The sequence below is a fragment of the Pipra filicauda genome, unplaced genomic scaffold (genome assembly GCF_003945595.2).
Source record: "Pipra filicauda isolate LSUMZ 115617 unplaced genomic scaffold, ASM394559v2 scaffold637_size195860_pilon, whole genome shotgun sequence".
Lineage (NCBI taxonomy): Eukaryota > Metazoa > Chordata > Aves > Passeriformes > Pipridae > Pipra > Pipra filicauda.
The window spans coordinates 176,352-185,790 of record NW_024104795.1 but is presented as its reverse complement, the minus strand read 5'-3'; the positions used below and the strand labels follow the sequence as shown (position 1 = coordinate 185,790).

The window sequence follows — 9,439 nt, the reverse complement described above, 5'->3', positions numbered from 1 at the left end:
TGTTTCAATTGTATAGAGATCAAGGATAGTGATAAGTTTGAGTGCCTATAGGTAAGAATCAGAGGGAAGGCCAACAAGGCAGATGTCCTGGTGGGATTCTGTTATAGACCACCCAACTAGAATGAAAAGGCAGACAAAGTATTCTACAAGCAGCTGGCAGATGTCTCATGATCACTGGCCCTTGTTCTTGTGGGAGATTTTAACTTGCCAGATGTCTGCTGTAAACTCAACACAGTAGAGAGGAGGCAGTCTAGGAGGTTCCTAGAGTGTTACCTTCCTAGAAGGTAACATCCTGGCAGAGCAGGTGTGTGAAGCAGCAAGGGAAGATGCCCCACTGGACCTGCTGTTTGTGAACAGAAAAGGACTGGTGGGTGATTTGGTGGTCGGAGGTTGTCTTGGGCAGAGTGACCATGAACTGATAGTTTTCAATTCTTGGTGAAGGAAGAAAGGGGGTCAACAAAACCTGCACCATGGACTACCAGAGGACAGACTTTGGCCCCTTCAGGGCACTGGTTCGAATAGTCCTTGGGGAAAGAGTCTTTAATAAGAAAGGAGTCAAGGAAGGCTGGATATACTTTAATAAGGAAATATTAAAGGTGCAGGATCAGGCTGTCTCCATGTGCTGAAAGACAGCCAGCAGGGAAAAAGACCAGCCTGTCTGAATAGGGAGCTTTCGCTGGGACTCAGGGTAAAAAAGAGAGTTTTTGACCTTTGGATGAAGTACTCAGGAAGAATACAAGGGTGTTGTTAGGTCATGTAGAGACAAAATTAGAAAGGCGAAAGCTCTGCTAGAACTCAATTTAGCCACTGCTATGAAAGATAATTAAAAGAGTTTTTACAAATAAATTAACAACAAAAGGAGGGCCAAGGAAAATCTCCATACTTTATTGGATGCAGAGGGAAACGTTGTAATTAGCAAAGCCAGCTGCTTCTGTCGGTTCATCTGCCGATACTTTGTTGTTGGATTAAATGGTGGTTGTTGGTGCTCTTACCGGCCTCGGACCGCTCCGGCGCCGGAACACACTGCAGCGTCCATGCCCCGGGCGCCGGTGGGGGCTGCGCCAATATCCGGTGAATTACGGCGGCGCCGGGGACTCCCGCGGCGGGGGCGGGGCGGAGAGCGCGCTGGGGATTCCCGGCCCCGCGCAGAACGTTCGGGATCGTTCCCGTGACGTCACGGCGGGGGCGGCCCCGGGAAGCCCCGCCCGCCCCTCCCCCGGGGCTCACGCCGGGGGGGACGAAGGGTGGGGGTGTTGCGCGGCGGTTCTCGCGAGGCTGGCGCGGGGGCGCGCGCAGGGGGCACTGCGGCGCTGAGGGGCGCCATTTTGAGCGTGCGAGGGGAGCGCGCTGTGCGTGTGTGTGCGTGCGCCTGTGCGTGTGTGTGCGCGCGCCTGTGCGTGTGCGCGCGCGCGCCTGTGCGTGTGCGCGCGCGCGCCTGTGCGTGTGTGCGCGCGCCTGTGCGTGTGTGCGCGCGCGCCTGTGCGTGTGCGCGCCTGTGCGTGTGCGCGCGCGCGCCTGTGCGTGTGCGCGCCTGTGCGTGTGCGCGCGCGCGCCTGTGCGTGTGTGCGCGCGGCTGGCGAGCGGAGGGGGGAGCGACGACCGCCGGGGGTGCCCCGGAGGGAGCAACCAGGATACCCCTGGGATAACCTTCGGATACCACCAGGATACCCCCGGGACGTCCCCGGGATACGGGCACAGCAGCCGCGGAGCAGCCGAGCCGCCCCGCTTTGCTCCGGTCCCTCCCCCGCCGCGCCGCCTGGCCCGCCCTCGGCGAGGGCGGCGGGAGCCGCTCCCCGCGGCAGGAGCGGGGCGGCTCCGTGACGGCGCGGGGCGGCGGGGCCGCAGCGAGAAGCCGTGCCCCGGCAGCGGGAGTCTGTGCCCGCGCCCCCCCTGGGCCGAGAGAGGCGGCCCCGGCCGCGCAGGGGTTCCAGCTGTTCCCGCGGGAGGTGTCCTGGGCCCAGGTCAGCGCTTCCCGCCTGGCGCCTTCTGGACAGCTGTTCACCTTTCCCAGTAAAACGAGAAATGACCCTTTTCTTTCCCTCTGGATTATTTTTTCTCTTCCGTCCCCAAGCCCACCCTCCCTTTCTCGTCATCCCTCTCCTGCCGTTTTTCTTTCGGGAATGAGAAACAGAAGAAGGGTGTCGCTGATAGGCTGTGCTCTCCGTCAAACATCCCTGCCGCCCTCTCCGGGATGTGAGTGGAGGTGTAACCGAGGCTTCCGCTCTCGGGTTTGGCATCCGTGTTTGCTTTTTAAGATCCAGGTTTCTGTTTGTTTCTGTTTTTAAGATTTAGGTTTGTGGGGTATTGTTGTTTTGTGTTTGTCTAGCACCAGTCCAGATTTCGTAAAGGAACACTGATTATTCTGCTTCTTTTTACCATAGGCGGCGTGGACGACAGAGGGAATCCTGGATGTTTTACAGCCTTTTGCTCCAGCTGGTAGAGGAGAAAAAAAGGTTCACGCTGACCTGCAGCAGTTGCTTCCTGTGAAAGGGGAGAAGTACCGGACACTGTTCTGGGATTATTTTTGCGTGCTGCGTCCTGAAAAGGCTTCTCAAACAATCAGTAGGCATCTGAGAAGAGAATTGAAGAAGTCGTGAGATTTTTTTCTTCAATCAGTGCCGAGCACGTCACCCTGGGATCTTTTGTCCTCATGGCATGGATACATTGCTAAATGTATCAAATTCTGAATACTTCGGCTGCCAAAATAAAGTGCTTTGTTGTTTTTAGGTACGCTTACTTCTAGGCAGCATTCTGGCTGAGTCATAGGCATAACCAGTTTTGTTAACTGGATCCAGGTTAAATGTGGCCTGACTCACTGTGTAGACATTGCTGAAAAGTTTCACGGCAGATATTTTTTCCCCCTTACCTTATTTTTTAGATTTTTTGACATAACCTTCTTCCATTTTGCAGTGAGACCCATTTTCTAAATGAAGAATCTAACAGACGTCTGTTTATCATTTTTTCCTTTATATTTTATGTAGTATTTTTGCTGAAAAATGTTGTTGCCAATAAGCAGTATGGAGGTATCCAGATAGCTGTTGTTTACAAACGCCTCTGTTACCTGAAGCTGGGAAATGTTCTACGGTTCGTATGTGAAAGTTGGATTTTTGGCTTCACAGTTTGTGGTGTAAAACGTGTATATATTTTACCTGGAGCTGATGCCTCTTATAGTGATATTTACATGGAATAGACAAGACAAAAAGCTGTCAGAGACAAGAAAAGATTTTTAAAACAGACCGTTGGCAAACTTTGTAAATAGCCTTGTTGAATCTGTAAAAAGAAGGATGGATAGCTGATTTCTGTGAGGTCAAATTTATGTCAGAGTGCTACGAATGTAGTATCAACGGGAACTCGGGATATTATCTCAAGGAAAACAAACTGGAAAAATACAGATCTCACAGTAGTAACACCTTGTGTCGTCCTCTTGAATTAGGTAAGTGTTGTAGTGTGTTCATAAATCCATTTACAGTTGAATAAACCTTTTATCAATAGAACAGTTAAAATGGTAGTGTTTATTGCCTAGACGTTGTTGTTTGGGGTTTGTTTTCGAGAACCTCGAAATGAGCTTGTTAATTTTTACTTGCTGCTTTTTGTAATTAATGGAATACTTCTTTATGAATTTGAAGAATACATGTACATGGAGAAGCATGTAGGTAGGATTTTTATGGGAGATTAAAAAGTAGATACATCTAGACTAAATCCATACGGAACTTAACCTTCATGTTGATGTTGTAATCTCAGCAATGAGCTGTTACGTACATCTGAACAAGTCTGCTGGATGGCTTGCATGTCTCAGTCTTCCCATTTGTATTAGATGTTTTTGCAGCATCGAGGTGGTACTAATGTAGGTGGGGTTTTACTCTTTTTTTTTTTCTTTCCACTGTTCTTTGTCAGTTGTGAAAGCCAGGTAGTTTTTACCAAAAAACATTTTACTGTCTGTACAGACTAGCTTTTTACTGTGTTGATATTTTACATTCGGGTTCAATGTATTTTTTTATTCTCTAATGGGAATGAATGAATGAGTATGGCTGGTCTGCAAGTATAGCATTACAAAAACGCTCTGTTGTCTTGGAAGAATTCAAAACAAAATCTAGTGGTGAAGTGGCTAATCTTATATGTTATTTTTAGATGTATTGCAGTTCCCTTTCTTGTATGGTGATTAAATATTTCTGTGGGTAAAATTTAAATGTTGAAATTAATATGTTTATAATAATTTTTTGTAGGTTTGCATTCAGCTGAGCTGCTACTGCCTTAAAGAAAATTAAGATGAACAGAGCAACTTAATTCAAAAGTCAGTGGTAATTTTACTAAGTTCTTTCTCCTCTATCCCCTCTTGATGATTCATAAAGCTTTAAATAATTAAAGTGTTATTGGGTAGACCTTAAACTGAGAGTCTGGTAAACACGGCACGTTTACCTTAGTTGTCAGTTTTTAAAAATATTTTTAAGGTCTTCTGCAATACTGGAGTATTAGTAGTGGTGAACTAATGAAAAAAAGAAAGGTTTTCTCTAAAGGCACTGCAAAGATGATTGGGAAGATTGCTTGTATTAAAACCTTGTAGAAAAAGTGAAGTTAAGCATGTGAAACTGTATTTAAAGATTACTACAGTGTTTTTTTCCTTCTGTAGCTTGTTATTTTGACCACAAATGAAGGACTTGCATTTACATCAGTTTTATAAATTCTTGGACTCACTAAAGTTATATTCTACGTGTTGTCAGTATCTAAAAGTTGAACTAGCTTTGGTTTTTTGCTTTGGATGGTCTTGCTGTTTTGTAATTTTAACTTGTATTTCAGTTTTGTTGTTTTGAAAACGTGGAAACTGTGGAGCATGAATAGGAGGTTGTTTCTGTGATCTCTGGCTATGGCTTGTGATTCTTCTGTGTTGAGTCTTGGTGTGGCTGGGAATTGACTGGTAAGGTGAGCCACTTGTGAAGGAACCAAACCAATAGAAAAGAGTGATCTTCCTCATTCCCGTGCTTGGTTCAATGTGTTTTGTTTGAAAGCATTTGGTAAATGGAGAGTTTAGGTGTGAGTGGTCATTTCATTTGATTGTTGCCTATATTATGCTCATGATATTATTCTAGGTGTTCACTTCTTAACTCATAGAAAAAGTGATGTGTCTCTTTTCTTCAAGCTACTTCAGTGCTGTGAGATACTTTTATCTCTCTTCAAGAGGCTCTCACTGAAATCTAGGAGCTTCTTCCCGCACTTAACTATTTTGGGTGACATCTTTATCTAGATTCTTTCCCTTCTGGAAGTTTTGAAGAGTTTGCTTTTTAGTATCATGTAATTAACTCTGTCTTTCCCCCTCTCTGTATGTTGGTAGGGTAATGCTTTCATTCTTTTCACCAAGTGTTTACACTTGGGAAGTTGTGACGTCCCACACTTGAGAGGAAGGAAGCACCCAAAATTTGTAAATGCTCATTGGTCAAAAGGAAGAACAAAAGTCAGAGGGCCCACCAAAAAATCACGAAGTTTTGTTAGTAAATTATACATTTGGCATTGAAACTGGTATGTTAGTCCTACTATATAAGCACTATACAAGCACATGGCAGTGGGGTTTGGATAAAGGGTGAAAGACAAAGGAAGAGGTGAACCCAAGAGAGGGCAACAGAGAGAAAGAAAAAGCCATCATGAGCTCTGCATGGCCCCTTCTCCAGTCACATCCCATTCTTTTGGGAGTGTTAGTACCAACAATCCTTTGTGTGTTTTATAGCAACAATCTTTGGTTGGCTCCACAGCCATCCAGCTGTTGGTGTTTGAGACATACACACTACCCCTTCTGGGATCCTACAAAAGTGTATTTTATTTGTGTGCATAAGTGTTCTACAAGGATTTGGGCATGTTTTACAGCAGTGCCCTGTATCCTAAACAAAATTCATACACGGGTGAGGCCTATTGAGGAGAAAATGCCAAGCCTGCTGGTCGACTTTAATTTCTTCCCCAGGTTTTTATTTTTTAAGTGCTGACAGTCTGTTGAGTGGTTTGCAGACGACTATGAAGATAAGGTTCTTGCCCCCAAGAGCTTATACTTTAAGCCTTGATGTAAACATAGTTTTTGTAGAGGAATAACTGTCAGCAGTTTGTCTTTTACTGATGTGTTTATTTTGGTAGAATTGTAAAATGAGTACATTTGTTTTGTCCAATTCTTAAGAATGGTGTAGGTTGCTCTACTGTGTGAAAAAGCTGTTGGTGGGAACTTTTGAGAATACGCACCCTTTAATATTGCAGCAAAGCTGAAGTGGAATTACAGGTGTAAAATGATAAAGGCAAATTGTGCAGATATTTAGCTTTGCACAAGTTAACGTACTCTATGTGCCTTTTCCCCCCCTCCATTCTAATGTGGTTATTCTGTTTAAAATGTGTGGATAAAACAGTGCAATGGTGACAGTGCATCAATAACTTCTGAGGAAGTTCCTTTTACTTATGTTTTCAGTAGTAGGAGTAAATTCTGTCCTGCTAGGTGGAGGAGAGAACAGGAGAAATATTTGGAGACCTTATTATAAATAAACGTGATTGAGAATTGGCCTGTGTTTTGTTTTGGTTTTTGTTACTCTGTGTTTGAGCAGTAATTACTACATAGCACCTGATGATGATGCCCTATGTGGTGCTATCAACTCTTACACAGTCACCTCCTTTCATATTTTGGGTAAACGTAGTCAGGGATAGATATAGAGAATTGTTTCTCTGCTTTATATGCTCAGGATATGGCAGAACTTCTGCCTTTTTCTACTTCTACTTTTTCTACTTCTGCTTCTTCAGATCCTTGTGAAGACTCCAAATTGGAAAATAATTCCTCATTATGTAATGTATGCTGACTGGGACGGTGATGTTACTGAACTCACACTTCAGCTTTTGGACTTTGAACCTTGCAAAAGGGCAAGAGATTAGCGTTTCTCAAGCTTTCTGCTTGATGATCAGTACCATTTAGCAGAACCATTAGACACTAAAGTGTGTAGAATTTCAAGCGGAAGAAACCTGGTTATGGTTTACCTTCAAATATGAAGTTATTTCATGTTATGAAATAATGTTGGGGTTTTTTTTTATTACTCTACATTTTGGTACAGTGCCAGAAGAAAAACTTTTTTTGGATAAGAAATCTTGGTAATGTTATTTAAAGAACTTACTAACTTTGATTGTTGTGACATCTATATTTGACCCACAGAAGTAATATAATGCCTGTTGCTTGTGAACTGTGTGTATATGTAGAAAAGGTGATCATATGATAAAGCACAGTGGTTGGGATGTCTAGAATACCAGTGTCCCCCCCAGGTCTGCTGACATTCTAGATCCTTATGTAAAACAAAGGGCTTGGGCCCTGAGTACAAATGAAGGTGGATTTTCATTTTTCTCTTTTGTCTGCTTGTTTGTTTTTTGCTAAGTCTCTGTAAAGCTAGGTGTTAGGACTGTGGCTGTACTAGAGAATGTGTTGGCTTTAAATGGTTAGAAAACTGACCATTGCAATTTGTACACTTCTCATGCCTAGGCACGTCCTAAGACTTTTGGAAGTCGTCAGATTTGACAGAAGACCTTGTTCTTTTCTCAGTGTTCTACAGGAAGCTTTAGTTGCTATATTTCTTTTTAAAACATGAGGCAAGAAGATAAATTATAAATTGTATGGATATCTTTTGTTCTTCCAGATTGTTCAGTAATAGAATACTCATCAGGTCAGTTCTGTGTTGGATGGTGGGGACAGCATAACTAAAGCTAGAGGTTTTGTCTGGCTCTGCAGTACCATGGTTGAAAAAGAAGAGGCTTCAGCTGAACTATTTTAGAACTTTAAATGTCTCCTGACCCAATGGGAGAGACCTTTAAAGGTTCTGATCTCTTTTATTGAAGGTGTGAGTCTTTGACAATAAATTTTAGAGGACCAAAAAACCTGAGAGAATTACTGTATGCAAACTTAACCTTTTTGAAAGATGACTTTACATTGAAACGCAGCTGGGGGTGACATGAACGTTTTAGCCTTCAGAGCGTTAAAAGCTTGATCGCAAAGATGTAAACTTATTTTGTTGTTGTGGCTGTTCATTTACATGGAGAAAAAAGAAAGAAAGAATCTTTAGTTGAAGTAGTCATGCTTTTGCAGCAATTTGTGATTGGTAGAAATGCCTCCAGTTTCAAAAACTCGTAAAGCTTTGTAACGGTTTGAATATTATTTTCTGTTTTATTAACGTGCAAATTCTGGATAGCAAAATAACTTGAAATTAGTTTATTTTGCTTTGTTAGGACTACATGAATTGCAGAGTAGTAAGGAAGATATCTAATAAAATGTGTCTTTAAAAGGGGAATGAAAATTGAGACAGGGTTTGAACAAAAGTATTGTTTAGCGCATACACTTGGCAACTTCAAATTAGTGCTACTCTTGACTAGAGATAACAGAAAAGGAGAATCTGTTATCATAGGAAGTGATAACAGTGGTGCAAACCACTTAAGGAAGGGGTTTTTTTTGACAGAAGGTGTGTTTTGCGGCAGAAGAAAAAACTTTTGATGGAGTGGGTTATTTTGAACGCCTGCTTAGGCCTTCAGAAAAGTGCTGAATATTTCTGTATATGGAGAGTGTGTAGTCTGATGGCTGGGACTTGTGCACATAGTTTCTTTGCCTAATTCAGACCAACACTTAGAAGTTTTTCTGTGACTCATGCTAAGTAGCTGAAGTAAAAATTTGAAGCTGGCCCATGATGTGAGGACTGAAAGGAGAGTTTACTCTGTAGCTCGGTTATTCTAGAGTTGCTCTATCTTAGTGACAACTTTGCCTATGATGATGATGCTTCAGAAAAAAGAAATGACTGTGGCAAATGCCTTTATCTTTTTGTTGTGATGAAATGCAGTACAGTTGGTGTTTGGCATATCTTTGATAGTAAACATTCAGTTTTAATCCTAGAAAACTGTGTGCCTCTTTTCTCTTCTTGTTAGATGGTCAGTCTTTTCTAAGGCGTCATACAGACTGACTTGTTGGACCTTCTGAAATTCAGACATATGCTTCGTTTGCCTTCTGATGAAGTAAGAATTTGATACACTTGCTGGAGCTCATTACCAAGAAAGCAAAGCAGCCCAGCAGTAGCTACAAACTTGAGACACTGAATGTAACCTTTCTCCTCCTCTCAGGACACTATAAGTATACTTTAATTCTGATGGTTTACAATCTTATTTTGCCACATTTATAAAAATTATACTAAAAATTATGATGACAAGATGAGGGTGGGTTGTCAAATGAGTGTGTAGTTAAGGTTCCTACATGTAGTTTATGGTGTGCTGTACTTAATGTTATATATACTTAATGTAATAATAATCTGTGAGGCATTAGGTAAAAGATCATGGGAATGTGCCACTTACATATGCGTACGTGATAATTTTAGACTTCCCTGAAAGATATGAATGTGCATATATCTGTGTGCTTTTAACATTTATTCTGTTCATGGTTTTCTCTGTGCAAATCAAT

General features: G+C 42.5%; 1 protein-coding gene across 4 annotated transcripts in view; it reads left to right on the top strand.

Moving 5' to 3' along the window:
* Positions 1-1,568: 1,568 nt before the first annotated feature.
* GPBP1 (GC-rich promoter binding protein 1) overlaps positions 1,569-9,439 on the top strand; it is a 47,604-nt gene continuing 39,733 nt past the window's right edge. Inside the window, exons 1-3 of one of the 4 annotated variants that reach the window (XM_027718312.2) lie at positions 1,569-1,961; positions 2,382-3,433; positions 4,224-4,291. The gene's annotated coding sequence lies outside the window, so the exon portion shown is untranslated. The other 3 variants (XM_027718313.2, XM_027718310.2, XM_027718311.2) reach the window with 3 other exon arrangements.